At 41.0% G+C, this 27,877-nt stretch overlaps 1 long non-coding RNA gene across 1 annotated transcript; it reads left to right on the top strand.

The window, feature by feature from the left end:
• Positions 1-1,891: 1,891 nt before the first annotated feature.
• Positions 1,892-25,729, top strand: LOC309648554. Its single transcript, XR_014256707.1, has 2 exons — positions 1,892-3,575; positions 5,198-25,729. It is a non-coding gene; the product is annotated as an uncharacterized lncRNA (long non-coding RNA).
• The last annotated feature ends 2,148 nt before the right edge of the window (positions 25,730-27,877 follow it).

The following is a 27,877-nucleotide window of genomic DNA, read 5'->3' as shown; positions in this document are numbered from 1 at the left end:
TCTGCCTTCTCCCGTTAGATTCGGGCTGCCTGAAGGCAAGAACGTGTCTGCCTTGTTCACCAAAGTGAGAACCTACTATGTGTTAGATACTGTCCTGGACCTCAGGGTTATAGAGATGAGCAAGGTATGGTTCCTGCCCTCCAGATGTCATATTCTTATGAACAAAACAGTCATGCATTCAGATAAACAAAAGAATATTTGGAAAATGTCCCAAGCGAGGTCTATCTTACATGCAGTAGGAACAGAGGGGGACCGACTTCATAGCAGAAGTGAGGTTTGCACTAATTCGGAAGGTAATCGGGGATTTCTCCTAACAGAGAAATTGGGGTGGGGTGGTGTGTTTTTGGTCACCTGCAAGAAACCCAGAATGGCTCCATCACAGGGGTCCCCCGGGGGAGAGAAAGAGCAAGGAATAGGTAGGGAGTTCTGAAGCTCAGAAAGGCAAAATGACTTGCCCAGGGTTGCACAGCAGACAGAGCTGGGAGTTGAAGCCAAGTCTACTCATAAACCCAGTACTCTTTTGGCTGGATAATAGTTCGCATGGGCTGCCCATGGTGAGAAAACACATCCCTAGTGTCAGGATTCTCCCCAGGCGGCCCTATTTGGCTGCAGCAGACTTCCAGTTAACACATAACTTTCAAGCCCCAAATTCTAAGTGCCCAACGTATGGGGAGGACAGAGGTTTAAAAAAATTCGTAAGTTATCATGCTGGAGGATGGGACTTTTGCAAAAATGAAACAGCATATGATATAGATAGAAACTGCTATAGAAATCCCCCTTCCCAGCTGAACTGCTGGGCCACAATGATCTATTGTCCTTATTTTATTTTTTTCCTCCAGTTCATGCTAGGTGTTCCTTTATTTTATTTTATTTTTTCTTATTTTTATTTTATTTTTATTTTATTTTTTCTTATTTTTATTTTATCTTATTTTATTTTTTCTATTCTATTCTATTTTCTATATTCCATTTCATTTTTTATTTTCTCCTATCCTGACTCCAGATCTCTAACTCCACATACATGCATTCTTGCTGGCGAATTTAGTTGAGGCTCTTCTAATCCGCCCCTCCATACACTGATATGTGCATCTCCTGGAACACATTCTGTATTTGTGCTAAAATTAGGTGACATTGGACTACAAATCTCATTCTGTGAGCCCTGGGCACCACGCTGTTCTCAAACACATTAATATATTTCTATATCAAAAGGTATGAATAGTTACACTAAGTGGAATATGAAGAAACTCTAAGGAGCCTCATGTCAGTTCAGGTCAAGTTCCACCTCCAAATAAATTTGTGCCAAAGTTTTGGAAAATTTTCATATTTTCAGAGCTTTTAAGAATTGCGGATAAGGGACTGTGGACCATTTTACTCCTCGGTTCTGCCTCTGATGGACCCCTCTGAATTTCCAACTCTGCCAGTTTGAACAGTGCTTCAAAAGCAGGCCTCATCCACGTCTTCCTGTGAACCTTTGGGAGAAAGTCTCTGGGGTAGACACCCCAGAGAAGAGGGTGTCCTTGGATCTTAGGACCTGTGCATTTTCACTCTCACTAACTACTGCCAGATTCATTCCTCTGCAAAATACCTGTAGCAGTTAACCCCCCACCAGCAGGACATGAAGGAGAGTTCCTGTTTCCTGACATCCTCACCATCACTTAATGTTATCTGATTGTCTAATTCTTTTTTCCAATTTGAAGGGTGTAAAGTGCCATCACAATCTTGTTCTAATTTGCCTTTCTCTGACTATCAGTGAACATGAACCTTGTAAATATGTTAGCTCTTCTTGTTTTCTCTTCTGGGAAACACCTATTCATATCCTTTTAGTTTTGCATCTTTTTTTCCCCCCACTATATCATTTGTTCTTTTGGGTTTTGACTACAAATCGTTATCACAAACATATTTATCTTATCTGCTTACTATATTTCTTAAGTTTTACTATTCATCAGTTCAGTCTTTAATTCATCCAATTTATCTAGTGCTTATGTTTTTGTATATGGTGTGAGGTATAATCCAACTTTTTCTCTGTGCTATGAGTCAGTTTCTTCTTTTACCAAATAATCTGTACTTTCCTTATCCATGGGTGAGTCTCCCTCTCTTAGATACAAATGAAGTAGAAAATCCTACAAGGACATTGATTGGAATTACAGTTGACCCTTGAACAATACAGGGATTAGGGGTCCCAACCCTACACATATTCAAAAATTCACGTACAACATTACAATTGGCCCTCCAATACAGATATCATGGTTCTGCATCCATGGATTCAACCAACCATGGATCATGTGGTACTGTGGTATGTATTTATTGAAAAAACATCTGTGTACATGGTTGTGTATGTGGACCTGCATAGTTGAAACCCATGTTGTTCAAAGGTCAGTTGTACTGTAGTACATATTTAGTGGAAGAAAATTCACATATAAGTGGACCGGCACAGTTCAAACCCATATTGTTCAAGGGTCAACTGTATATATTTATTTAGGGAGATTTAACATCTTTTATAGCTCATTTAGTCCTCACAAGAACACGGTGAGTTAGATCTTCTATCCTCAATTTACAAAGAAGGAAACAGAAACTCCAAGAAGCTAAATAAACCAGTTATTGAGTGGTAGAGCAAGGATTCAAACCCAGATCTGACTTTCTGAGGGTTTTTATTATTGCACCTTTGTCTTTAGTATTACTAATCTGTCTTTCTCTTGTCCTTGTGAATGTATATCCTTGCTTATTTATTTATGACCATCCAATCCCTCATAACCTGCTTTCCTTTAGCTACAAAAATAACCCAAGGGTAGTAGTTGCCAAAGCAGCTTGATAGCCTATAATTTTTTTTTTTTTTTTTCCTACCTGAAACACAGGGGAATCTTTTGACTGGCTGCCACAGGAACCAAGAACAAAAGCTTTGAGATTCCGTCTGCCCTCAAATCAGATCAGGTTCTTAGAGAAGTAACCTGTTCTACAAGTAAAACAAAAATGAATAGACTCTATAACTAATTTCCATTTTCCATTTTTAATACCTCTGATGAGTGAAAGAATATCTGATAGCTGAACTTAAATTTGAAGTTTATAAAGAATCTCTAATTTGATCTAGAAAAAAATCATAAAATATTTATGGTATAAAAATAAGTAGAAAGTAGTAAGAGCAATAATAAATTATATAGCCATAGTTCTTTATAGTTGTCAGAGCATATTAATGCTCTTTGTTTCTTTTGGCTCTTCCAATGATCTTTTAAAACAGGTAAACTGAGCCTCTATTTTACAGACAAAGAAATTGAGGCATGGAGTTTTACCCAAGTGCAGCTGATTGTGTGAATTCCCCCAGCTCTTCACGTCTAACTGTATTCATCCTCTTTGCCATCTATCTTTAAAATCCTTCCCATTGAGAGGCAGAATATATTTCCTCAACCACTGATGCTGTGTTTGACCATGCAATTTGCTTTGGTTAACAGGATGTTAGCAGACATGGCTAAAGCAGAGGTTTGAAAGTGCTTGGTGTGCTTGCCTGCATGTTTCTGCTTGCTTTCTTGCTCTTCGGATGTTACAATAAGGACAATCCAGGCTGGCCAGCTATTCCAAGGAGGAAGGTAAGAGACATCTGGAACAAAGCTTCCCCAAATAAGATGCCCCGGCCAAGCCGTACCTGGAGCAGAGCCTCCCACTGACCTGCAGATTCATGAGTTTAATTATTTATGATTGTTGCCTTAAGCCACATAGTTTGGAAGATAGTTTGTTACACAGCAGTAGCTAACTGATACATCAAGGTAAACCAGCTAGTAAGTTGTAGAGCTGAAATTAGAATCTAGATCTTCAAACATGTAGTCCTACACACTTTCAACTATGCTAAGTTGCTTTTCATGCAGAGCGACATTTATTTGGGTGTGAAAATACCTCTAGATGGAGTCTTTTCTGGTCAGGGACTGTGTCTCACTCTTCTTTGATTCCTCAGATCCTAGTCCAGTCCCTTGCACATGGTGGGTAATCAGGATATGTTCATTAAATAAATAAGAGATAAAAATATGAGGGCCATACCTCCATCCCTTTGGTCTTATTTTTACAGTTTCTGGTTAATAAAAACAAAGTCAAAATGGAAGGTATATTGATCAGTGAAAATCACCTTCTAAAAATTGGTCCCAGCAACTGCACAAAGAGGGAACAGTCATCATTTTCTTTCAGACATCTATCCATATGTGGCATATTTCCTCTCTGAAGAAAGATCAAACCCCATAAAATGCATCATTTATATGACACTCCCCATTATGAACCAGCATGGAGACAATTAATGAGAAGCAAAGGCTAAAAGAAGAGTCCACGAGTTGGATTCAGGCAGACTGTGGTGAAAATGCACTGCCCTTTGGGAATTACACACAGGAAAAAAGAACAAACATCGTGCCTGATTCCCTGCCTGCCCCCCACCCTCACCTCCATCTCCACTTCCCCCGTCGCCACAACAGCTTGAGGTAGAGAATTTGTATAACCCACATGGAGAGCTTTTTCCTCTGATTTTTTAATCTCAGAAGTCCAACAGTGGCGATGAAGGTAGCTGTGACATTTGCAATTTTCCATGCACCAGCCCATTCCATTTCCTTTCCTGGTGCTGCTTCCATGGTACAGTAAACCTCCAGCTCTGACAATAATTATAGCCGGAATAATATGAAGGGAGTAATAGGAACAAAGCGTTGCTGTAATTGCCTTTTCATTATTTGCTAACAGTTAGTTATTCAGTCACAGGGAAAAATTACACAGTAATTGGTTGACAATGGGGAAGCAATCGCTGAATCCCACAACTATGATATTTTTGCTTGTTGAGCTTTAGACCTTTTATTCATATTTTGATTAAACAGCTGGAGCATTAAACTGACATATGAATGTATCCTTGGTCAAATTCCGATGTGATTGTTTCTACCCCATTCAAAATGTTGAATTTAAACTAGCACCTACAGTAGAGCTGTAAATAGTCTATTGACTTTCAAATAAATCCCTCCTCTTTACTCCAGTTCATAAAGAAGGCATGGTGGGTGTAATAGCACAGACTTTTTTTTTTTTTTAACAAATCAGTTTTCAGTTGGGTGTTTTCAACAGGAAAAAAAATATGGGATCACATGGTGGAATCTTCCTGCCTTCAGATTTTTCTCGAATTTAACTTTCTAAACTCAAGATCTTTATAAATAGAGTCCTAGAAAACATTCACTTTCACTTGCTCCTACAGGTAGAGAAACTGAGGTCCGGAAAGGGGACCGAGCTGTTCAGGGTCATCCTGCTCTTTACTCTTTTTAGGACTAGACACCAGAATGCTGACTCTTAGTACTTCATCTAAACTGTCTTCTGGCTCCACATTTGCATGCAGGAGGAGAACTAGGAAAGCAAGACAGGTAAGATCTACGCCTGCACAAGCATGCATCTCCACATGCGTGCGGGCGCTCACGCACACACACACACACACTACATGGATAGATACTATATGTTGCTTGACTGTGGGATGTCATTTAGGTGGTGTTTACAATCTCCATTGGTAAGCTTCATGGGTACCACCTTTCCTTGGATTATTCCAGGCATCCAAGGACCTAGCCTAGGGCTGTGTGTGCCATGACACCTTGCGAAATGTTTGATGATGATAACAGAGCGAGAAGATCTAATTCTTAGGGTCCAAGCTTAGGAATCTTTTTACTCTTGGTGATATAAATGTTATCTTGGTTAAACAGCAGACTGTTGAGTTGGTGTCCTTGTGGCAATTGCAGAAGCAGCTGAGAAAGTGCATTGTAAGGAATACATCCATGTTTGTATGTATGTATATGCATGTGTCTATATCAGAGGCTGGTGATGAAAGATGGAAAAGCTGCCCCAAAGCCTTCATTTAAAGATGGAAATTTTCTGTTTAGGGGGTAGAATGCACTAGATCATATGCATGGGGACTTGAACCCACTTCGGTATGCAGGTAAAAGAACCTCAAGACCATGACCCTGAGGAATTGGTTATGTATAGGAAAGATATTTGGGAACAGGATGGGTCTAAAGCTATGACTAACTCGGAAAGTCAGGAAATAAGCTTGGTGCTTCACACATGATCTTATTTAATTCTCACAGTAGCTCTAAGGGGCAACGTTTCTCATCTTCATTTCATAGATAGAGACTAAGTCTCAGAGAGATTAAGGGACTTGCTCAAGATCACCAAGCTAGTAAGTGGGAGAACCAGTGAATAAAACCCAGAAGCTAAACTTTGTCCCTTGAAGTCATTGGTGACCTTTAGCTACTTGCAAGTAATTGGAGCTTACCTAATTTTCCAAGTCAATCCACAGTCAACATTGTTTGATGTCTACCCTCTAAGTGTACCATGGGGATTCACAGGCAAATGAAAATTTCCTCTCTTGAGATGCTTAACCTCTGCCAGTAGAAACCATGAAGCAAGGCATGGATGGGTCAGTCCAGCATAGCGGCCACTCCTATAACCGTGGTGACTCAGCTTGAGTTGCCCCAGAAGCAGACCCTGAGACAAAGACTCAAGTGCAACTAGTTTATTTGGAAGGTGATGCTAAGAAACATGGATACAGGGTAAGGAGTCTGACAGAAAGGGCAGGAAGCCAACACGGGGTGCATTGAAGGTTATTGCCAAGGACATCGGGGCCCCATTTTCCTGGGAGGATTCTAAGAGGCAGTGGCAATCAGGCTTCAGTGTTACCCTTGACCTGAGGGTGAGGGAATTGGGGTATTTATGCTCAGTGCCCTGTCCATCACCGTTAAGGGCTGCTTCTGAGGGTATTAACTCTTCGCATTTCCAGTTTACTCCGTGCACAAGCTCAGGGTACACCAGCAGCCAGAAAGAGCCCTTGGTAAAGATTTGCTGGTGGTCTCACTGAGCATCCTTCTGTATTTACCGATGAGTGCCAAGGTGATATGGGTGGGGAGCTGACAGGGTCTGCCACCATGGTGACAGGCAAAGTGTGTCCCAGAATGGGTGGTATTGCTGAGCAAGACTTCAGAGGTGAACGAAAGGGCATTCTAGAGCATGGTCGCCCCCTGAACAGGGGTGTAACTTGAGACCATCAATCTCTAGAAGAGCTGCCAGGCTCCGTACCAGAGGCAGAAATTGAAACGCCAGATTCAATCCCAATGAAATCATCTCCTGCTCACTACATAAAGCCCATTTTCTTGTCCTGATATTCAAGGCTATTCACAATGCAGCCTCAGTTTACCTCTTGACAAGTTCTGAGTAAATACCCCCTGGGCTCGGATTCCTGTGTTGCTGCCCAGTCTTGCCTTTGAGACCCTGCCAATCCTTGAGGCTCTCAGCTCCAAGCCTGCCTCCTATACAGCCTTTCACGACCAGCTTGGGTGGAGACCTTTCTCCGCCCCCTGCTCCTGGCCTGACACACTTACGTAGCCTCCATCACTTCCAGTGATAAAAGCCACAATCTCTTTTCTGCATTTCCCCAAACCTTGGAGCTCTAGAAACTCAAAGAGTTTTGCTTTCGGTATCATTTGTTTGTTTTGCTTTTTAAAAAATCTTATATGGTAGCAAAATCTGACCTGAACTGCCATGAAGCTATTTCTAGTTCTTATTTGATCTAAATATTCACATATTTCACTACATAAATATTCATGTATTTGGTTATAGAATACAGCCCCAGATCCTGCTGTGATTTTCTATGTACACCATATTTCTTCTATAAAATCTTTATATCTGCACCATATTTCTTTTCTATAATTTTTATATATGCGTCGTATTTCTTTTCTAAAATCTGAAAAATTCTGAATTATGAAACACGTATCTCTGGTTCACATGATTCAGACATGGGGTTTTGAGCCTGTAATAATAATAATAATAATAATAATAATAGGCAGTACTGTAGTCCATTCTAAGGATTTTATATATTTAATGATTTTAATCCTCATAAGGACCCAAGAGAAGTTCTAGTAATTACCCTATTTTCCTAACATCGCTTAGGAAACTAAGGTTCAGAGATGTTATGTAACTTGCTCCAGGTCACACAGCTTGCAAATGCTGGAACCAGGATTTGAACTTAAGGCAGTCTGGCAGAGTCAAAGCTCTTCCTTGCTCACTGGGCTTCTTCTAAGTCTGCATGTCCAGCCTTGGAGTTGTACCTAGCACCCAGCTCAGACTTACCGTCTGGCTTGTCCCTGAGTGTTCTCCTGGGGAGCCTGTTTCCTTCTGAGTCTGAATTCTCGACTTGGAGCTTTAAGCCACCAGCACTGAATTGGTGCTGGATATTTATTTTCCTGGAATGAGAGTTTCTGGAGCTTCTTGCAAACTTCAGTGGTCCTCAACTCCTCAGACCACAGCCTCAGGAGAGCAACTTGCCTCTTGCAGCCCAGCCCTGGAACTGGTGCTGCATGCGCCCTGGATCTGTAGCCCCTCCTCAGGCACCCCTTCTCTGCCCCTGGAACCTCACCCCTGCCTCTCCCATGTCTTGGAACACTTCTAAGATTAGAGACCGTGTAAGTCTGTGTGCCTGAGCGTTATCCCAAGATCTTGCCTATAGTAGGGCCTCTGTGACGTATGGTGGCAAGAATATATAACTGAACAAGGAGGTCCAGATTTAGAACTTTTGCTAGTGTAGACATGGCCTTGGTTTTGAAATTACTCTCACACTTGACTCTCCCCACCACCCCATTCTATAGTAGACACATAGTGCCAGGATTTGAACCCCCAAAATTGGATCCAGAGTTCATTCTCTTAACTATGGTGACAAACTATGCTTGTTAGGTGCTTCTTCTGCATTAGTCGCCACAATGAGCCACTTAAATGCCTTGTCTCTGATGATCCTCGCCACAGCCCTCTAAGGAGGTGCCATCACTGTATCCTTTCACTATACGAAGAAACTGAGGTAGAGAAAAAGGAACTTCCCCAAGGCCTCAGTACTTACTGCACCCATCAACTGTTGTCACAATAACGTTGTAACAAACCACTCCAAAACTCAGTGTCTTAAGATAATCCTCGCCTGTTATTCTTGTTCACGGATCTGTGAGCTTTCATGACATCATCTGGGCTACTACAGGCTTAACTCCAAGCTGCCGTTGGGTTCAGGTCCGCTCCATATGCCTTTCATCCTGTTGGACCAGGGGCTAGTCTGGATATGTTTTTCTCATCGTGATGGCAGGGCAAACCTGATGTCTCAAACGCAGTTTGAACCTCTAACTCTATCGAAACCACTGACGTCTCTTTGACCAATGCAAGGCACACGGTCAAGCCCAACATGGGGACGAGGGACAGAATGCTCCTTCCAAGGACATAGGGAAATGGGACCCAGAGAGACTATCCATCAAGCAGTAATCTAATCTACCATACCCACTAAAAATTAGAGCCAGAAACCCCCCAGGGCTTCCAGCTCTGAAGCCACTTTTTCTTAAGCACTCTCTTGAGTAGCAACAGGTTCCCAGGGCACAGCTTTTGGACTTATGGGAAACAACATCAGTCTCTTGGGATTTTTGCTTCTGAGTTGGAAGACGTAAGGCTGCTCCTAGGCATGTGAGAGATGGCGGGAGAGCCTGAGCGGTGGAGGGCAGGTAAGTGCGTGTCCTGCCAAGCTGACATTCTCCCCTCTGCATCCACACATGACCCTGTGATGAAGCGCCCCTCTGGGCCTCAGGCCTATCATTAGAGGATTAACTTTCTCATCACTCTCCTTACACATGTCTCCATGCAGCCTTGGAATGCATCATCAAAGTCCAAAGCAAGGGCATTTTAATTCTTTGCCTGGCAGACCTATTTTCTGGTGTTTAAAGAGATTGCTAGAAATTCCTAAATTCTGGAGCTGTTTTTTTTCACTGAGAGAGAGGAAGGAATAGAAAAAGCTCCCAGTGGATTAATTTATTCGTATTTTGCTCTAGCTCCTGACATTTGGAGAAGGCTTGAAGAGCTTCCTAATGTTTGCTATTTTGCATTTGCTTTGTAGGATGCTAGATTAAATCACAGAATCCTGGAAAATAGACTTGCTGTTTTCCTTTGCAGAGGTGCAAGGTCTGAAACTATTTTCTCAAGTGCCAGGGTAGCCAACCCTCAGCTCCAGAGCTACGGCTTGTCTCCACCCTCACCCTAACAGACATTACCAATAGATCCCAGCACTGCTGCCTGCCAAGCCCAGAAATGGCCTCAACCCTCCCAACACAGCCCTCCAGGCAGCCACTACCACTGGATCAGAATTAATGCACCCGAGTTCCCATCCTTGCTCTAAAACTTTTCCATTTTTAACATGCCAGTAAAATAACTTTATCAAGTTCTTTACAGAGTTCTGATAAAAGTACTGCCTTTCTCTGCTCTACTTCTCATTATGCTACTATTCAACTTAAAAATTCTCAGTCTCCAAACTCCTTGTCTTGCAATCAAGTTCCTTCATCACCTGACACTTTCACTCCCCAGAACTAATGCCTTTTGAATTCCTTTATCACCCCTTGTGTCAGGAAATATTCCTTTTTTTTTTTTTTAAGATTTATTTATTATTCATTTATTGATTTTATTTATTTTTGGCTGCGTCGGGTCTTACTTGCAGCATGCGGGATCTTCATTGAGGCATGTGGGATCTTTTGTTGTGGTGCGCGGGCTTCTCTCCAGTTGTGGCGTGTGGGTTTTCTCTTCTCTAGTTGTGGCGCGCAGCCTCCAGGGCGCGTGAGCTCTGTAGTTTGTGTCACACGGGCTCTAGTTGAGGCATGTGAGCTCAGTAGTTGTGGCGTGTGGACTTAGTTGCCCTGCGGCATGTGTGATCTTAGTCCCCTGACCAGGGATCGAACCCACGTCACCTGCATTGTAAGGCGGATTCTTTACCACTGGGCCACCAGGGAAGTCCCTGTGGTAGGAAATATTCTAATTCAGCTGCCAAGGTTCCTACTCCTGCCTCCAATCCCAATTTATGTGCCCTGTATAATCTTCTCCCCTTGAGTATGGGAGAAACTTGTGAATGTGATTAAGTTACTAATCAGTTGACTTGGAGTTAATCAAAAGGGAGTTATCCTAGGTGGGCCTGACCAAATTACGTGAGCCTTTAAAAAGAGGGACTGATCCTTCTGGAAGACAGAGAGATTCTCCTGCTGGCCCTGAAGAAGCAAGCTGCTGTGTTGTGAGAGGGGCTGCAGAGGGGTCCATGAGGAAAGGACCTGAGGGTGGCCTCTAGAAGCTGGCAGGGGTCTGTGGCCAGTAGTTAACAAGAATGCAGGAACCTCAATCACACAACAGCAAGGGGCTGAGCCCTGCCAACAACCACATGAGCTTGGAAGAGGAGCTCCCCAGAGGAACACCTTGCTTTCAGCCCTGGGAGATGCTGAGTGGAGAATCCAGTGAGGCCGAGCCCAGACTTCTGACCCACAGAAGCTGTGGGATGATAAATGATTGGTATTTTAAGCTGGTGACTTTGTGGTAATTTTTAACAGAGCAATAGAAAACAGACACATCCCTATTCTCAAGCCACATCCACATCTTGTTACTACCCATACCCAGGTGAGTTTTCCTACCTCAGGGAAAACTGATTAGAGCCTTTTCTCAAACAGGGAGCCCTTTCTCATCTCTGTGCTTAAATCTTACCCAAGTGTAAACCTTACGCAAATGTACCCTCACCTCCGCCCTGAAGCCTTTTTTGGTAGGCTCAGACATATGTTACCTGGTCTTTTTTGTTTTTTGTTTTTTTTAATGCCATAATTGTTTCTCTTTGTTTGGGCCTTGTATTGTAAAATCCCCCTGTAGACTTCTTTGCAAGGAGTCCTTGTCTGCTTAATCCTTGCAGCCCATTGTAATTCACTGTACGCAGCACACAAGAGGTGGTTAATAAATGTTCATTACATGAATGAGTGTTTTGTGAATTACAGTATGTATTTGACTAACTTGTGTATTTGACAAATTTTCTAACCTTAATATATAATATTTTGATGAGATTTAAAGTGTTTACATGACCAGGAACCAAATGAAGACCTCCCCACTCTACCTGCCCAAGTATAGTTACTCTCAAATTCCTCTCTCTTCTATTTAATTCAAATCAGTGCCCATCTGTTTTATGCCAGGTCTTGTGCTCAGTCCCTGCCCTCAATGAACTTAGAGCCTGAGGGGGTTGGGTCCCCAACCTTCCTGGTTTGCTTGGGACTAAAGGGTTTTTGGGGATGTGGGACTTGCAGTGCTAAAACAGGGGCAGTCCCAGGTACACTGGGATGGTTGGTCACCCTAAGTTGGGAAGGCGCACGAATCAAAAGGCAGGTACCATAGGGAGTGATAACTATGCTTTGGGAACTCAGAGTGGAGGATGGTGATCTTAGAAGTTGACTCCTGAAGAGTATCTAGGAATCTTCTAAAGAAACGGCACTAACTGGAAGTGTGGAAGAGGCTGGTAGTAGAAAATGCAGAAATTGGAAACAGAATGAGCAAAAATCTTGGCAGTGAGAGATGGCTTCCTTAGAGAAATAGAAGTGGTTCCTATTCAATGATTAGCATCAGTTGGCCAAGCCAAACTGTGTCTGATTGTGTGTGGGGGGCGGATAGGGGAGCAGTGAGAGAAAGGAAGGACATTTCAGGCACAAGGAATAACATGTGCAAAAACCAACTTGACAATACTCAAGGCTGTGCAGAGGCTTCAGTGTTGGAGGTGGCGTGCGGCAAGAAACGAGGCTCAGGGAGAGGCAGACCCAACTGTGGAGGACTGGTGAGCCAGGCTGAGGAGTTTGGGCTCGTCTGGAAGGTGAGGGGGAACCACCGAGCAGCATTAAACAAAGGAGTGGCGTGCACCCACTTGTACTTTAGATGGGTCGTTTGGGTCCCTGGGTGTATGAGAGACCTGAGGTACCCAAGGCAGGCAGCAAGATGACAATGAGGAGACTGTCGACCTTACCAGGGAGAGGTGACCATGGCCTGAGTTGGACAGTGACAGTGGAAATAGAGAGGAAGTAGAGATGTCTCTATCTCTCCATCTATCTACTTATACTCACACATATACATGCATAAACAAACATAGTGATGGAAAATATTTGTATGGACATTTATCTGGGATGTATATGCTTACCTTGTTAGGGTACAAAAATGGGATTACACCATACATATTGTACCTTTTCACGCATTTTTAATAGACCTTGAACATCTTTGTATAACTGTGCATATAGGTCTCTTCTCTCTCTGTGTCTTCAGTAGCTGCCTAGTATCCTGTTGTATGGATTTATCAGAAAGCAGTCCTCTATTAATTGGCAATTAGATTAGTTTATTTATTCTTTCTTTTTTTTTTTACTCTTCCAATGCTGTAATGAACATCCTTATACATTATTTTTGAGTGCTAATACAAGTCTGTCTACAAGACAAAAATCTTAGAAGGTACATGGCTAGGTCAAAAGGGTATAGACATTTTAGCTTTAATAGTTACTGACCAATTGCTGTCTGAAAAAGTTGTACCAATAAGCATTTCCATCAACAGCGTATGAGAGTTTGTTTTATAACCATTTAAAAATTGAGAAGAATTTGAATATCCTGATACAGAAATATATTTAAGAACGAGTAGAGTGGGACTTCCCTGGTGGCCCAGTGATTAAGAATCCACCTGCCAATGCAGGGGACACAGGTTCGATCCCTGGTCCGGGAAGATCCCACGTGCTGCAGAGCAACTAAGCCTGTGCGCCACAACTACTGGGCCTGCCTTCTAGAGCCCGCAAGTCACAACTACTGAAGCCCGCACACCCTAGAGCCCGTGCGCTGCAACTACGGAGCCTACACGCTGCAACTACTGAAGCCTGCGTGCTCTAAGGCCCATGTGCCACAACTACTGAGCCCGCATGCTGAAACTACTAAAGCCCGCACGCCTAGAGTCAGTGCTCTGCAACAAGAGAAGCTGCCGCAATGAGAAGCCCACGCACCACATCGAAGAGTAGCTCCCGCTCGCTGCAACTAGAGAAAGGCCACACGCAGCAAGGAAGACCCAACGCAGCCAAAAATAAAACAAAATTTAAAAAAAAAAGGTTGAGTGGAGGAGTCAGCACATTATGTATATAACTCTGACTTTGATTCCTTTAGAATATGATCCAGAGCATAACCTTTAATATGCTGTATTTATCTAATGTGAATCTTAAATGATTCAGAAAAGCATTTTATAATACACATTTTAAAGTATGAATTGGGCTTTAAGCAGTACTTCATGGCTCATATGAAATCATATCAATATAATAGCTCACTTTGCCTTTCAACGTGACATCCACAAAAAGGTATATTAAATATATCTATCATGTGATAAGTGAAATGTTTTCTATTAAAAAATGTCTACCACACTTGGTTCCGTTGCAATGCAAATTTTATGCTATGGTTCTTAAGTACATTTTTTCTTGCAGCTAGATCTTTATTAAAGTCAGTCAAAGGCTGCGCTTTTCATGTTATGAATAGTCGTCATAATTATCTAATGCAACTACTCCAAAAATCAGATTAGTAATTAGCTGGACCAACTGATTGGTATGACTTCCTGGATGCAGCTCTTTAATGTTGAACATTTACTTTGTGCTTGAAGGATTTGTTTGTGTATTTCCTATGTGTGATGAGAGCTTTTCGATAATTAGCTCCTAAGGGATGTCATATTCCAATAGTTAAAGAATAATTACAGCCTTATGAAAAGTGAAATGACTTCGGCTTCCTTTTGTTGTGGTTTAATTGTAGGCAACAAGTCCAGGAGGCCTCTCATTTCAAATTGTGATAGTGAAGATGTAGCTTTCATTAAAAAAAAAAAAAAAGATGTGAGTTTGGTAAAATGGCAAATTGGTGTAATTTTGAAAACAAACAAGCAAACCACCCTATTAAAACAAGACTTGTGTTATTTCATTAGTTCATAATTTTGATTTTGAATTAAACTGTGGCAGAGTGAAGAGTTGTAAGGTTATACGACAAGGGGATGGAACTTGAAAAAGTTCACATCAAAAGGCATCAACTGGGGGAATGCCACTGCAATGGATTGTTAATTAGTGCCAACGACCAAAATGAAGAGTAGAACGACAGGCCCGTTCTCACAGATCACATAATTTTGGGTTGAAGTTAGAATAAAACACACTAAAAACAATATATTTTCTTGAGTGCACTTGTTATTTTTGAAAAATGGACTTTTTGGGGAAAAAAAGTTTGAAATCCAGCTGTATCAAGATATTTTTCACTCTGAGCAAGTGAGAGGGATTAAAGGATGCTAGTTTATACAAGACAGTAATATGTGAGTCAGTTACTGCTGCAATAATGCTGCATAACAAACCACTCCCAAAATCGGTGTCTTAAAATAACAAGCATTTATTTGTCACCCATGGGTCTGTGCATTTTTTGCAAATTTTTAAAAAGATTTTGCACACATGCTGTATTGATGCCTTTCTTTTTTTATAGACATATCTCTGTGATCTTTTTTTAAATTTTTATTTTATATTGGACTATGGTTGATTGACAATGTTGTGTTAGTTTCAGGTGTACAGCAAAGTGATTCAGTTATACACGTGTCTATTCTTTTTCAAATTCTTTTCCCATTTAGGTTATTACAGAATATTGAGCAGAGTTCCCTGTGCTATACAGTAGGTCCTTGTTGGTTATCTGTTTTAAATATAGCAGTGTTTATATGTCAATCCCAAACTCCTAGTTTATCACTCCCCTCCCACTTTTCCTGTTTGGTAACCATAAGTTTGTTTTCGAAGTCTGTAGGTCTGTTTCTGTTTTGTAAATAAGTTCATTTGCATCATTTTTTTTTTTTTTTAGATTCTGCATATAAGTGATATCATATGATATTTGTCTTTATCTGACTTACTTCACTTAGTGTGATAATCTCCAGGTCCATCCATGTTGCTGCAAATGGCATTATTTCATTCTTTTTGCATTGGTTGCAACTTGATTGGACTAGGCTGGATTTCAGGCTCATGACTTCAAGTTCCAAGGTCAGACTCAGGTGTCCTCCATATATCCTCTCTGGACCAGTGGCTACCCAGAATGTGTTTTTCTTACAGAGAATAGCAGAAGCACAAGAGCCAAACCAAGATACACAAGACACATAAGGTTTCTGCTAGTGTCATGTCCAAACTTCTATTTGCCGAAGTGAGTTACATGGCCCAGCCCAAGATCAATGGGGTAGGGAAGTGTGCTCTGCCCAGAATGCAATAAGGCAGATGGAAGATGTGTGCTAAACAATCATTCACATGATCAGAGTAACATGTGTTGATCATCATGGTTGAGATTATTCCCCCATCAATAGGAATTAAGATCTTCCAACATTTTGATACATACACATCGTTTCCAATTTAGGTGTGGCCTGATGCAATCAGGCCTGAACTGGAAAATGTTAAAGAAAAGAAAATATGATGAGACCATTTTACTTGAAGCACTGCATGTGACAGGACATAGTAAAAAGCTGTACTTCTTGTGCAGTGAGGTTTGGACCACTGGAAGCATAAAGCCAACAAGTAAAGGAGTATTTTCCCTCTGTCCATCTTGAAAATCCTCTAGGCCGAATGGTGTTAAGTGGAAAGTAGACTTGTTCTGAAAATACTGGAACTTTACCTAAACTTGCATTATTTCCATCCAAAACCTGCCTTGTTTCAAAGCATCCTATGAGATTGTTTATTCCAGCATCAATGAAATAATCAACATAGTTGTGGCAGCCTCGTTGAAGCCATGTGTCTTGGAAATGGTTGAGCTTGGATATGGTTTGGAAGGAAGAATAAAATGGTAGAACTGCCTTGGGTCAAGTGACATCACCCATTCTAGAATCACTGATCCATTTTCCACTATTTTGAAGCAGAACATGGAGGAATTCCCAGCTACTCTGTGTCCCTTCATCAGACAACTGGAGGAGATTAGCGATGTCCTCTTTACAGTCTTGTTTTTGTCCATTATATAGAGGATGGTGTCAACAAGGAAAACTCGTTGCTGGTGAACCTGTTTCTAGAAATTGCAACAGCCTCTTGGAAATGGTGAAAATGTCACCTGGAAGAAAACTCACAGTATCTGTGTGTAGCAGACCCTGTCCATGCCCTTCCCATATCTCCTTGGCCCCATATCATGACTCACCATCTCCTGAATTCTGATGGCTTCTTGCTGTAAACACCTCCCACTCTCAAGCTGAAAATATTTTCTGGATGCTGGAGTAGGCTCAGCCCATGCACCAGGCAGGATCAAAATGCTGGAAAAGTTAGTATCTCCAGGGGAACAACCCCCAACCAGTGATGAATGGGGGTTGATGCTTAAATATCCCAAACTGGGGACAATTCTGAAGCACGTTCTCCACTCTCTCCCAGGATTTGCCAGCAGGACCGCACCCGAGTGGCCCGCAGCAGTAACCAGCTTGATAAAACACCCTTTAATGTCTTCTTTCCATTCCCTGACTCCTTTCCCCACTCCCCTACAGGTGCTTCCTGGGATCACCTCCAAAATAAACTGCTTGCATTCATATCCCCGTGCCAGGGACTCTTTAGGGAGAAATCTGACCTAAGACACTGTACACCTGCAAAGCTGACATCTCATCTGGTTTTGCTACTTGGTGAATAAAGAAGTTCTGTACCTTATCCTAACTTGCTGCTTTTTTTCACAGGATTCCACTAGTGTCAAAACAGTCTGCCAACAATGCTGACAGGCATCTGGTCGACCACAGGGAAGAGTCTCTGTGATATTAGAGCTAGGTTCTGTTCACCACCTTTCCAGGGGGCTTGTCAGAAAATGGAAACAGACTGAAGGCTTGCTCCAAAATCCTGAAGTTCCCTAATTTCCAGGGGTAAATCTTAATGCACTTGATTGACCATTGGGAAGAAGAAACATGCCCCTTCTCAAAACAATTCGGAAGAATTTCTTTAAGTCTTGGCATTCTTGGCAGATTTTTTTAAAAGATCAAATGAACAAGATAAATCTCTTAATTCAAGGTCTTGCCATCCTTGTTATGGAAGCTGTTGCAAAAAAGCTCTGAACCCTTTAGCCTTCATACTTCTACTCTGGTTGAGAGGACTGGTGGTGGAGAATTTACCCGTTTCTTCAATTTTAAGATGAAATCTGCTGTAGAACATGCCATTACTTTACTAACAGTTCAAGTGGATGAGGGGACATTGCCCACATCCAATGTGCTCATCAGCTCTAAGAGGGAAACTTTTAACATGTGCATCTGGGAATGGAGGACTTATGAGGGAGCACCTGGTCAGTGATAGTTGGAATGACCTCACGAGTCCACTTGATGGTGGCAAATCCTTGTCAGTTTGGGGGCAGATGGAGATTGATGGATACCTGGAAGGCTATAAGGGCTTTTTGAAATTTTCTTATGCTCAGGGAGCCTTAACATTGAAATACGTAACCTTCTGCTGCTGTAGCTGTTGTCAACGAGGCAGGTCCTGGCACAGATGACCTCTCTGACTTGACAAAGGGACTGATGTAAAACGCATTCCACTTCAAGTCTTGGGGAATTCTGGTGTTTCTCTGACTAGCCTCACCCTTACCCGGCCACAGGAGCGACAGGAATTCTGACACTGTTTGCCACTGTTCATGACTGTGCCTCTGTATTGTCAGCGTGTGTCCCTCACAGAGTGAACGAGAAATGAAATGGGTCAGATGTCAACGAATGGCCGTGTCGAAGACCCATCCACAGATTTACCCTCGCAGTCAATCCAAACAAAAGAAACTTCCAGTGGAAATTTACTTTCAAGCAAAATTAAAGTTTACTTTTTGTTTTATTTGTGTAATCTGTATCTGTTTCCTTCTGAAGGAGGGGGAAGTAGCCATTCATTTTCGTCTGGAAAAAAAATGAAAGACAAAATTTTGACAAAAATTGATCTTATTGATGACTGTATGAAAGGAATCTGTTTCCAATGCAGAAGACTGATATACACAATTTTGCATATATGTGAATTTTCCTGAGGTTCATGGATTCCTTTAGACTTTTCAATGGCTTTGCAACTTCCAAAACAATTTTTTTTAAATTACTGTTTGAGTCGAACTACTTTGGAAACTGAGGATTAAAAGAATTTAAGTGATTTACTCCATCATGATTATATAGTAAAGTATTTTTGAAGTTATGAAAAGAAGTGTATTTTTTCTCGAAGGTGAACAAGTCCTTCTTGCTCTGTTGACGTAACTATTAATTATCCTAATAATCCTCACCATCCTTCTATTATACAGTGGAAAAAACCAAAAAGTCCACAGTTTGGTCTAATCACAAATGCTCACTTAGTAAATTAAGCTAACTAAGGTTTTGCAGTACATGTCTTATTATAATACTTTTGCATAAATCTCAATTTCAATCTATTTCTTTGTATACCGTGGATAATTATGTAGCAAAGTTCTCTCTCTTGCTTGGGGATGATTTATCTTTTCCATCCACAGTGTTTCTCCTCACCTCCACCCCCGGACTCCAAAAGTCTTAACATATTTCCTTTCATTCAGAACCTATATAAATATATGTTTCTTTGTGATGCTAAAAACTAATCTTTGTTTTTTCAAGCTTTTAGGAGGGATACTTACCTTAATCCTCTTAGGTCTGTGTGCCTTGAAGTGATAGCACTTGGCAAGTTTCAAGTTTCAAGGAGCAGGCTCTCCTAGGACTCGGGTTGGGTTGACCTTCCCTGAGATTCCTGCCCTGTCACCCTTGTGGGGAACACTTTAAAAAGATTTGTGGCTCCCATTATTGCTCTGTGCTTGGATATCTACCAATGGTGCATTTAACAAAGAGAAAAGACAAAAAGAGAAAAGAAAGAAGAGGAGGAAAGGGGAGGGGGGAGGGGGAAGGAGGAGAGGGGGGAAGAGAGAAGGATGCAAATTCCAATGCATTGTTTCTACTTTTCTACTCTTTAAATATTTTCCTAATTGTGTAGGTGTTTTCTTTCTTTTCCTTTTCTTCTCTCTCTTTTTAAAAAGATTTTAGAATCCCACTTATTTCATTAAAACACTATATTCCCATCATCAGGCTCATGCATTTGATAATAAGCTACAGTGTTTTCTGATCGGGCATTCAAAGCTGTTTGTAAATCCCATCTGTCTTTGTGTTACTGGCAGACAAACCAGCCTTCAGCAAGTTGCCTTGATGAAGATCCTCATCTCCCAGAGCATTTAGTAAGCACCTGGCACTGCCCAAGAGGTAGTGAGAGGTGCGGTTACTGAGGAGAAAAAGAGAGCAATTGTCAAGATTTGCTTTGCTTGTTTTAAAGAGTCCCTCTGGCTATTATTTTGGATTTAGTGAAACTCGTTTAATACTTAATAATTGGTCTACCTTCCTAGGATCTAAACCAATGTCTCTTGACATAGAGTTCACAGGTCTTGACCTACATTACATTTAGGGGAGCAGTTTAAAATGTGAATCTTCATGCCCCAGATCTGCTGAATTTCTGGGAGCAGAGTACAGGAATCTGCTTTTCTAACAAAACTCCTCTGGCGATTCTGTAGTAACTGAAGTTTGAAAACTACATCCCTCAGCTTCCCACCCCTGACTGTTTCAGCTCCTGTGTACTCGCTCGAGGTACCCTCTCTAGTCCCTGCTCTCTCTCCCAGATGGCCAGTGTCTAAGAGATCGGGGGTGGTGTGAGTACGTGTTCATTTTGCCCGTTTGGCGTTGATTTCCACCCACTTCCAGTACCAGCTCTCAGATTTTCCTCAATAGGAACCACCCATTTCCTACTCTTAATTCATATGACCAGACAGGAGCCCACATCTTCACAAATCTAGGAGGTGGCATGGGACAAGTGGGCATTCTTGTGCAAAAATTAAATGAGATGATGTATGTAAAGTGCTTATCACAATGCCCAATTACCCAATTAATTAGTAATTACCCAGTTAACCTTAGTTCTTCTTATTATTGACCTCAGTATACCTTTTCAACATTTTTATTCCACTTTTACCATATGTTGATATGTTTCATAACTGTCTCCCAAACTACCCACCCATCAGTTCAGACTTTTAAGCTCTTTGCAGTAAGCACTTCTGTTAACCAACTGTGGTTGGCTTTAGGTCTTTGAGCCTCAATTTACCTATCCAAATATGGAGGGAGCAGGGGCAGAAGGGCTAGATTGTTGGACTAGATGTTCACTGATGTTTTTACTACTTTTAATATTTCTTCTGTGATTCCAAGAACTCTAAGTATGGTAACCAACAAACTAAAAGTTTCTAGGCAAACATCTCAATTTTGTATTGCTTAATCACTGATTTTGTCATGGTACTTTAAAATATGCTTTTTAGTCTCTGCATGAGGAACTATAGGTGTGATTCTATATGTATGAATTTGGTCAAAAATCATATACTATACATAAAATAGATAACTAATAAGGGACCTACTGTACAGCACAGGGAACTCTACTCAATACTCTGTAATGACCTATATGGGAAAAGAATCTAAAAAAGAATGGATATATGTATATGCATATCTGATTCACTTTGCTGTACAGCAGAAACTAACACAACATTGTAAATCAACTATACTCCAATAAAAGTTAATTTAAAAAAAGAATCAGAATGACTTCTACTGTATACACGTAGTTTTACTGCAAATGCTATCAATAGGTAAGAATGTTCTTTTGAAGCTTCCAACCCAGAAGATAAATTGCATTTTTAAGATACCCGAAGATTCCCCCCATTTTTTTCATTTCTTTGATGCATGTAATTCTTTTGACTTCAGCCCAAGTCTCATCTTTTGGCAAATGACCAATTCACAGATTCCAAGCAATATTCAGAATGTATTCAGCTAAAACAAATCAAGCCAGACAGTTGTCACAGAAGCATTTAACCAAAATTACTTCAACATTTTAACAATGCTTGACGTTTTCAGGGACGTCTTTGAAGTACAGAGCTCCCAAAATATTTAGTGTTAACAGTTTTAGACAGGTGTTTTGCCAAAGACATGTAAAGATGTGTTGAGTGAAGATTATTATTTTGCAGTGAGCTTAGCCTCTGGAAAAATATTTATGTCTTAATTGGATGGAATTCCACCTGTCATTTTAGCAAACACTTTGCTTATGGTCCGTTTTGCTTAGAGTCCAAGAAAAATGAAAGTATTTTAGTTGTGAGAATTAATGAGACACGTTTGGGCTTTGTGGAATCACTGCGTTTGTTAGGTGAAAATTATAAGAGAGTGTTTTAGGAACTTGAACTGGAGTTTGCAATTAGAACATACAAAATTGGGTCTGAAAAGAAAGCTTAAGAAAGAAGAAGCGTGACAGAAAATGTTGCAAAGGTCCTTTTATAGCAAAGCAAAGTTATAGAACTGAAAAAATCACTTAATGAAAACTCAGATGGAAAAGGGCAGTCAACACATTTTCTAGGAGCTTCTTTCATTCTAGGGACCAGTAATCTTAGTACCTGTCACATAGTAGGTCCTCAAAAAGAGGGAGCTTCCTGCCTTTCTCTCCCTAGCTTTTCCCTTCTTTCACTTCATCATTCTTCCCTCTACAAGGTTTTTGGTCATTTACAACGTGATTTCAACAAGGGATACTGAAAATAGAAAACAGAACTCAACTGCTTTTGAATCACTCTTTAGATCAGTGCAAAGAAATCTCCCTCCTTTGCTCAGAGAAGTTCTCTGTGTGAGTGTAGCTGATGAAGTGTTAGCGTATTGACTCCATTATCGAGATGAATAAATCTGGTTCACACTTTGATGGGCCAAGAGAGACTGTGAAAGTACCTGAAATATTCTATTTAAGGCCCAACCACGTGTTGAATGAGTGTCAGCTCTGGGTGGGTCAGGGTGAGCCCCACTGTCACCTCAGAGACGTGATCCTGAAGGGAGAAGCGGGTCATAGGTGAGGTGTTTGGGGGCGGGGACAAGAGAGTGTTGGAGCCACCTTCTGAACCTCTCATTTTGGGTCGTGGTACCCCAAAACCCCAGCAGTAAAAGGTCCGACTCAAACCAAAAAGCAAAGTCTCCCTCCTGTGTGGTGGCATCTAAAGAAACAGAGTGAAGGACAAATCCAACTAGAGGACTTGACTCAGAGGTTCCTTATAACGCACACCCGTCCCACCTCCACTTTGTTCTCTGTAGGCCAGGCATCCTCAGACAGTCCCCAGAGAAAGAAATGGAGAAGTCGTTGTTCACCAGATCTCATCTCTATTTTCCTTGTAGTGAAAACACTTGAAGTGCTTGGGCTAGAAACTGAGGCTCTGGAGGGCCCTTGAAGGAAGTGGAGGGGCTCTGGGTAAGATATAGGGGGGAAGTGTAGCCTGAGGAGGGTTGGGGGGAAGTAGAGCCGTGGAGCTAGTGAGAGGCTGTGGGTGACGTGATGACTGACCCCCCCTATCTCCGCCCCTGAGCCCCTCGAACTTCTAAACTCCCACAAGGCTTGGTGAGGGCTCTGGCTGAGCCTCTTGTTCTTGGTGATGTGGAGAAGCTGCATGTGCAGCCACGGGTCACGGAGGTAGAGAAGTGAGCTGGGGCAACTCACGGGCTTCATGGTGTGTTTGCCTCGATTGGAGCTCGAGGCCAGCTTCAGCCGATGGCCAGGTGTCCCAAGGGACTCCGGCCACCACACTGTCATCATAAGGACTGCGTAGGTGAGCCACTCCTGCACCCCTTTTTACCAGGGAGTGAGCCTCTAGCTTCTCCTTGATGTGGGTAACATTCTTCTCAATGCCCTTTCTTGTTCTCTGGCCTCTTATGCTATGGTTTCCTTTGTTGTCCTTTTTTTTTTTTTTTTTGCCACACCACTCGGCTGGCGGGACCTCAGTCTTCGGACCAGGGATTGAACCCGGGCCACAGCAGTGAAAGCGCCGAGCCCTAACCACTGGACCACCGGGAACTCCCTACTGTTGCATTTTTGAATTTTTACATCATGCCGGGCACTTATTGGATCAAGGTGACAGTCTGGTGTTTGTTTTTTCCAGTGCCCCCGTCAGGCCTGATACCTTGATCTTGGACTTCCAACCTCCAGATCTGTGAGGAAATACATTTCTGTTGTGTAAGCCACCCAGTCTGTGGTACTTTGTTTTGGTAAGCTTAGCAAACTGACACTCCCCAAACAGGTAGATGGTCTGCAAATAAAGACACATGACCATGTAGATAGCTGGCACTGGAAAAAAATATACAGCAAGGAAAGGAATTCCAGAAGCACCAAGAGCTCAAGCAAAGATACAGAGGTAGGAAGGAGGAAAATGTATTTGAGACTGGAATGCGGGAAGGAATAAAGGGCGATAAAGCTAGAAAGGTGAATTGATCTCGTATGATCAAGGTCAATGAATTCTAGGTGGAGAAATCTGGCCTCTCCAGATATCCTTTGGACCCTCAGTAGACCAAGAGAACCAGGGAATAGATGTTGGATGTAAATTTAGAGCATGTGGAAAAGCCCAGCATTTTTTCTTGCCTCTTCTTTTCCTGTATGAGCTATTACTTTAAAAGTTGAAAGAGATTCTGGAGCATAAAAAATGTCTATAAAATGAAGAGAGAAGTTGAAAGAAGGCTTCTTCGCTTCAGGGGCTTTGGGTGGAAATTTTCTTTGGCTTGAAACTTTTATGGGCACTACGGCATTTCAATGCCCATTTATTTGAGTAAATTTGGGGGCATTCTCCTAGATGTGATACATTTATTGGCCGGGAAGGTAAGAAGCTTCCTGACTGGGTCCCTTCAGTGCAAGCAATGAAATGACTTTGAGTCTTTTTACATTCAGTGAAGAAAATTTAGGTGGGTCACTTTCCGCTGCTGCGGAGTGCAGTGGAGGGCGTGAGTGCTGCGAGATACCTGTCGGGGAGAGGGCTTCTCAGGGGCTCCCTACAAGGCAGGCTTTTGTGTGCTCGGAGGAGAGAGAGCTTGGAGCACAGAGACAAGGTGTGGCTGATAGGACCTGATAAACCCCACACAAAAAGCCAACTGTAGTGCTGAAAGGGTCTCCAATGTAGCTCTTTAATTTCCTCGCTTAGAAATGTTTCTCCTCTTTTCATCCCCAGCCTTTATCTTAACTTCTAATCGGAGCAAAGCGGCAGCCTTTCAAATTGAACAAATAGGTTCCTCTGGCCGTGACAAGATGTACCTCATTTTCTCAGCCAGCCTTCAGCAAGGTCACACCTTTTTAATTTATTTTCTGTAAGAAAAATCTACTTGCTGGATAGAACAAGGGCCAGATCTCGCTAGAGGTCATTTCTCGAGCTAGTCATAAAGCAGAATGGGATTAGAACCGTTTAATATCCTCGCCCTCACCTTGCTGCCCACCGCCAGCATGCAGGGAGCAGACGGGAGCTGTCTGGGTGACAGGGACATTCCACGTGGATTGTTCTGCCCTCCTATTGTGCTGAGGGTCTTTTCCCCTTGTATTTATTTGTATTTCACACATGACTTTTACTCTCCAAAAATGCACTTACTTAAAAATGTTAGCGAAAGATCACGGACTGGTTTAACATTTTCTAAAAAAAAAAAAAAAAAAAGAAGGGACAGGAGATAGTTTGCTTCTATTTTATATAAGCTAATTTATTCGTTAACAGACCTTGCCCACCACCCCAACTTTTAAAATTGTTCCCAGACATTTTTTTTTCCCCTGGGCATTTAAAAATTTAAGTGAATGATTTTACTCTGAAATCAAGGCAGTCATCATTCTTTAAGTTTTAATTATTGGATAATTTACTAAAATATCCAGCCAGTTCTTTTTGTTTTGCTTTGCTTGTATTAAGTAACTTTTTCTCTTTGTAAAATTAGTTACCGTGTACTTTTATATATGTAAATATATAGAAAAATGTCTGGAAGTATATATACCAACCTTTAATAGTAATTACTCCTGGGGAAGCACATGGGGATGGTAGGGAAAAGAGGACTCCATATATTAACTCATTACTTGAGTAATTTACAATGATAAGGCATTTATGTTAAAACATTTTTTTTTAATAAACAAAAATAAATTTTTAGAAAACTAAGACCATGCTAAAATGGATAGCAAGTAAATACAAGTCACCTGTAATCTTACCTTCCAGGAAAAAATATTGATGATATTTTGTTGTATGCCTTCCCACACTTTAATCCTGTATACTTTTCTAACTCTATTTCTCCATTTCATTATATATTCTTTTAAAATAGTGTATTCAGTGTCTTCAGAGTATTCCATCATATATGCATACCTAATGCATTTAAACATTTTAAAACCTGCTTGCCGTTTTCGACTTGTGGCCTCTATTAAAGGAACCACTGTAATAAACAGCTTTATCTAGACACATTTGGGTACATCTCAGATCATTTTCTTAGGCTGGAGAAAATTCCTAGAAGTGGAGTTACTAGTTCAAAGCAGAGAATGTATTCAAGACTATTGATACATTTTGCCAAATTAAACTCCAGTAATAGTACATTCATTTAAATTACCACCAGCAGTGTAGTAATGTGTCTATTATAATTTTTCCTTTTACCTGACTCTTTGAATTTGATGAGGGAAGTAGTCATTGTTTTGATTTGTATTTTTAAAATTATTAGTGATGTTAAACACCTATCATTAGTTTATCAGTTGTTGGTATTTCTTCTCTTGTGACTCAGCTGTTTGGATTCTTTACCCATTTGTTTACTAGGGTTTTCATTTTTGCTTACTAATTTGTAAATCATCTTTAAAGTTTAAAGATATTAACCCTTTGTATATATTTTGTATTCTAATGTAATTTGATATCTACATTTTGATTTTAATTATTTTAAAAATATCATTATTTTTTTCCCATTTTTATGCATTCAAGCTCACCACTCATGTCCTTCGTGGTATTTTCATTTGCATTTATGCTTAGAAATGTCTTTTCTACCCTAAAAACATATACCTATTTCATATCCTACTCAGATACTTATCCTTTCATTTTTTTACGTAACTCTGTATTGATTCAGAATTTATATAGTATAAGACAGGAAACACATTTTATTTCTCTAAATAGAAAACCAATTTTTCTAAAACTGCTGATTGTATTCATTTTTCTTGAAAATTTGAAATTCTAAAATTCTGTGTCCTGTTCCATTGATTTCTTTGTCTGTTCTTACGTTGACAACATACTGGTTTAATAACTGTAGTTTTATAACATGTTTTCATATTTGTCAGTTTATTATTCATTATTCTTCTTTTTCACAACTTCTTCCATAGTCTTGCCCATTTAATCTGCAGATGAATTTTAAAATTTCCCTGTCATTTGGTGCTTACCAATAAACACTTAGTACTTAACAAATAAACATTTTTGATTGTGCAAATGAATAATTAATTTGATTGGAACTGAATTAAACCTTTAATTGGGAAGTATTGACATCTATGCAATATTAACTTTCCCATCCATGGACATGATTTGTCACTTCATTTGTTTAAAAAAATTGTGTTCCTCAATAATGTTTTTTTTTATTTTTCCACATAGGCCTCAAATATTCTGTGGTGCTGGTGGAGAGGGAGAGAACTAGATGGATTTGGGAGATAGATAAGATTCACAGGCTTTGCTGGTAGATCAGTCACGGGAGGTTAGGTAGAAGGTTCTTGGCTTGCATAACAGGAGAACAGATGGTGCCATTCACTAAGACAAGGAACATCAGAGGAAAACCAGGTTTGGGGGAGAAAGAGCCATACTTTGGTTTTGGACGTGCGAATTTTGAGATGACTTTGTGACATCCAAGTAGACACGTGCAGGTTAGCAGATGTGCAGGTTTGAAGCTCTGTGGAAAGGGCTGAGCAAAAAAATCCATATTTATGAGTCACCTGCAAATGGGTGGTAATTAAAGCCAGACGTTACGCAGGGAGCAAGCATGGCATGATAAGGGAAATATGCATAGGACTGAGCCTTTATGGCTGGGGAGATGTTGAGCCTGCAAAGGAGACAGAGAGACCAGAGTGAGCGTAAAGTCACCAAAGCCAAGGCAAGAAAGGGTCTCAATCACATGTACAGCTAACTGATTTTTGACAAGGGGGCCAAGACCATTCAATGGGGAAAGAGTAGTCTCTTCAACAAATGATGCTGAGACAATTGGATATTTTACCTACAAAAGAATGAAGTTGAACCCTTACTTCATTCCACATAGGAAAATTAA

The sequence above is a fragment of the Balaenoptera physalus genome (genome assembly GCF_965194825.1).
Source record: "Balaenoptera physalus genome assembly, chromosome: 19".
Classification (NCBI taxonomy): Eukaryota; Metazoa; Chordata; class Mammalia; order Artiodactyla; family Balaenopteridae; genus Balaenoptera; species Balaenoptera physalus.
Note: the sequence above shows the minus strand (reverse complement) of the source record. Positions and strands in the feature narration are given on the sequence as shown.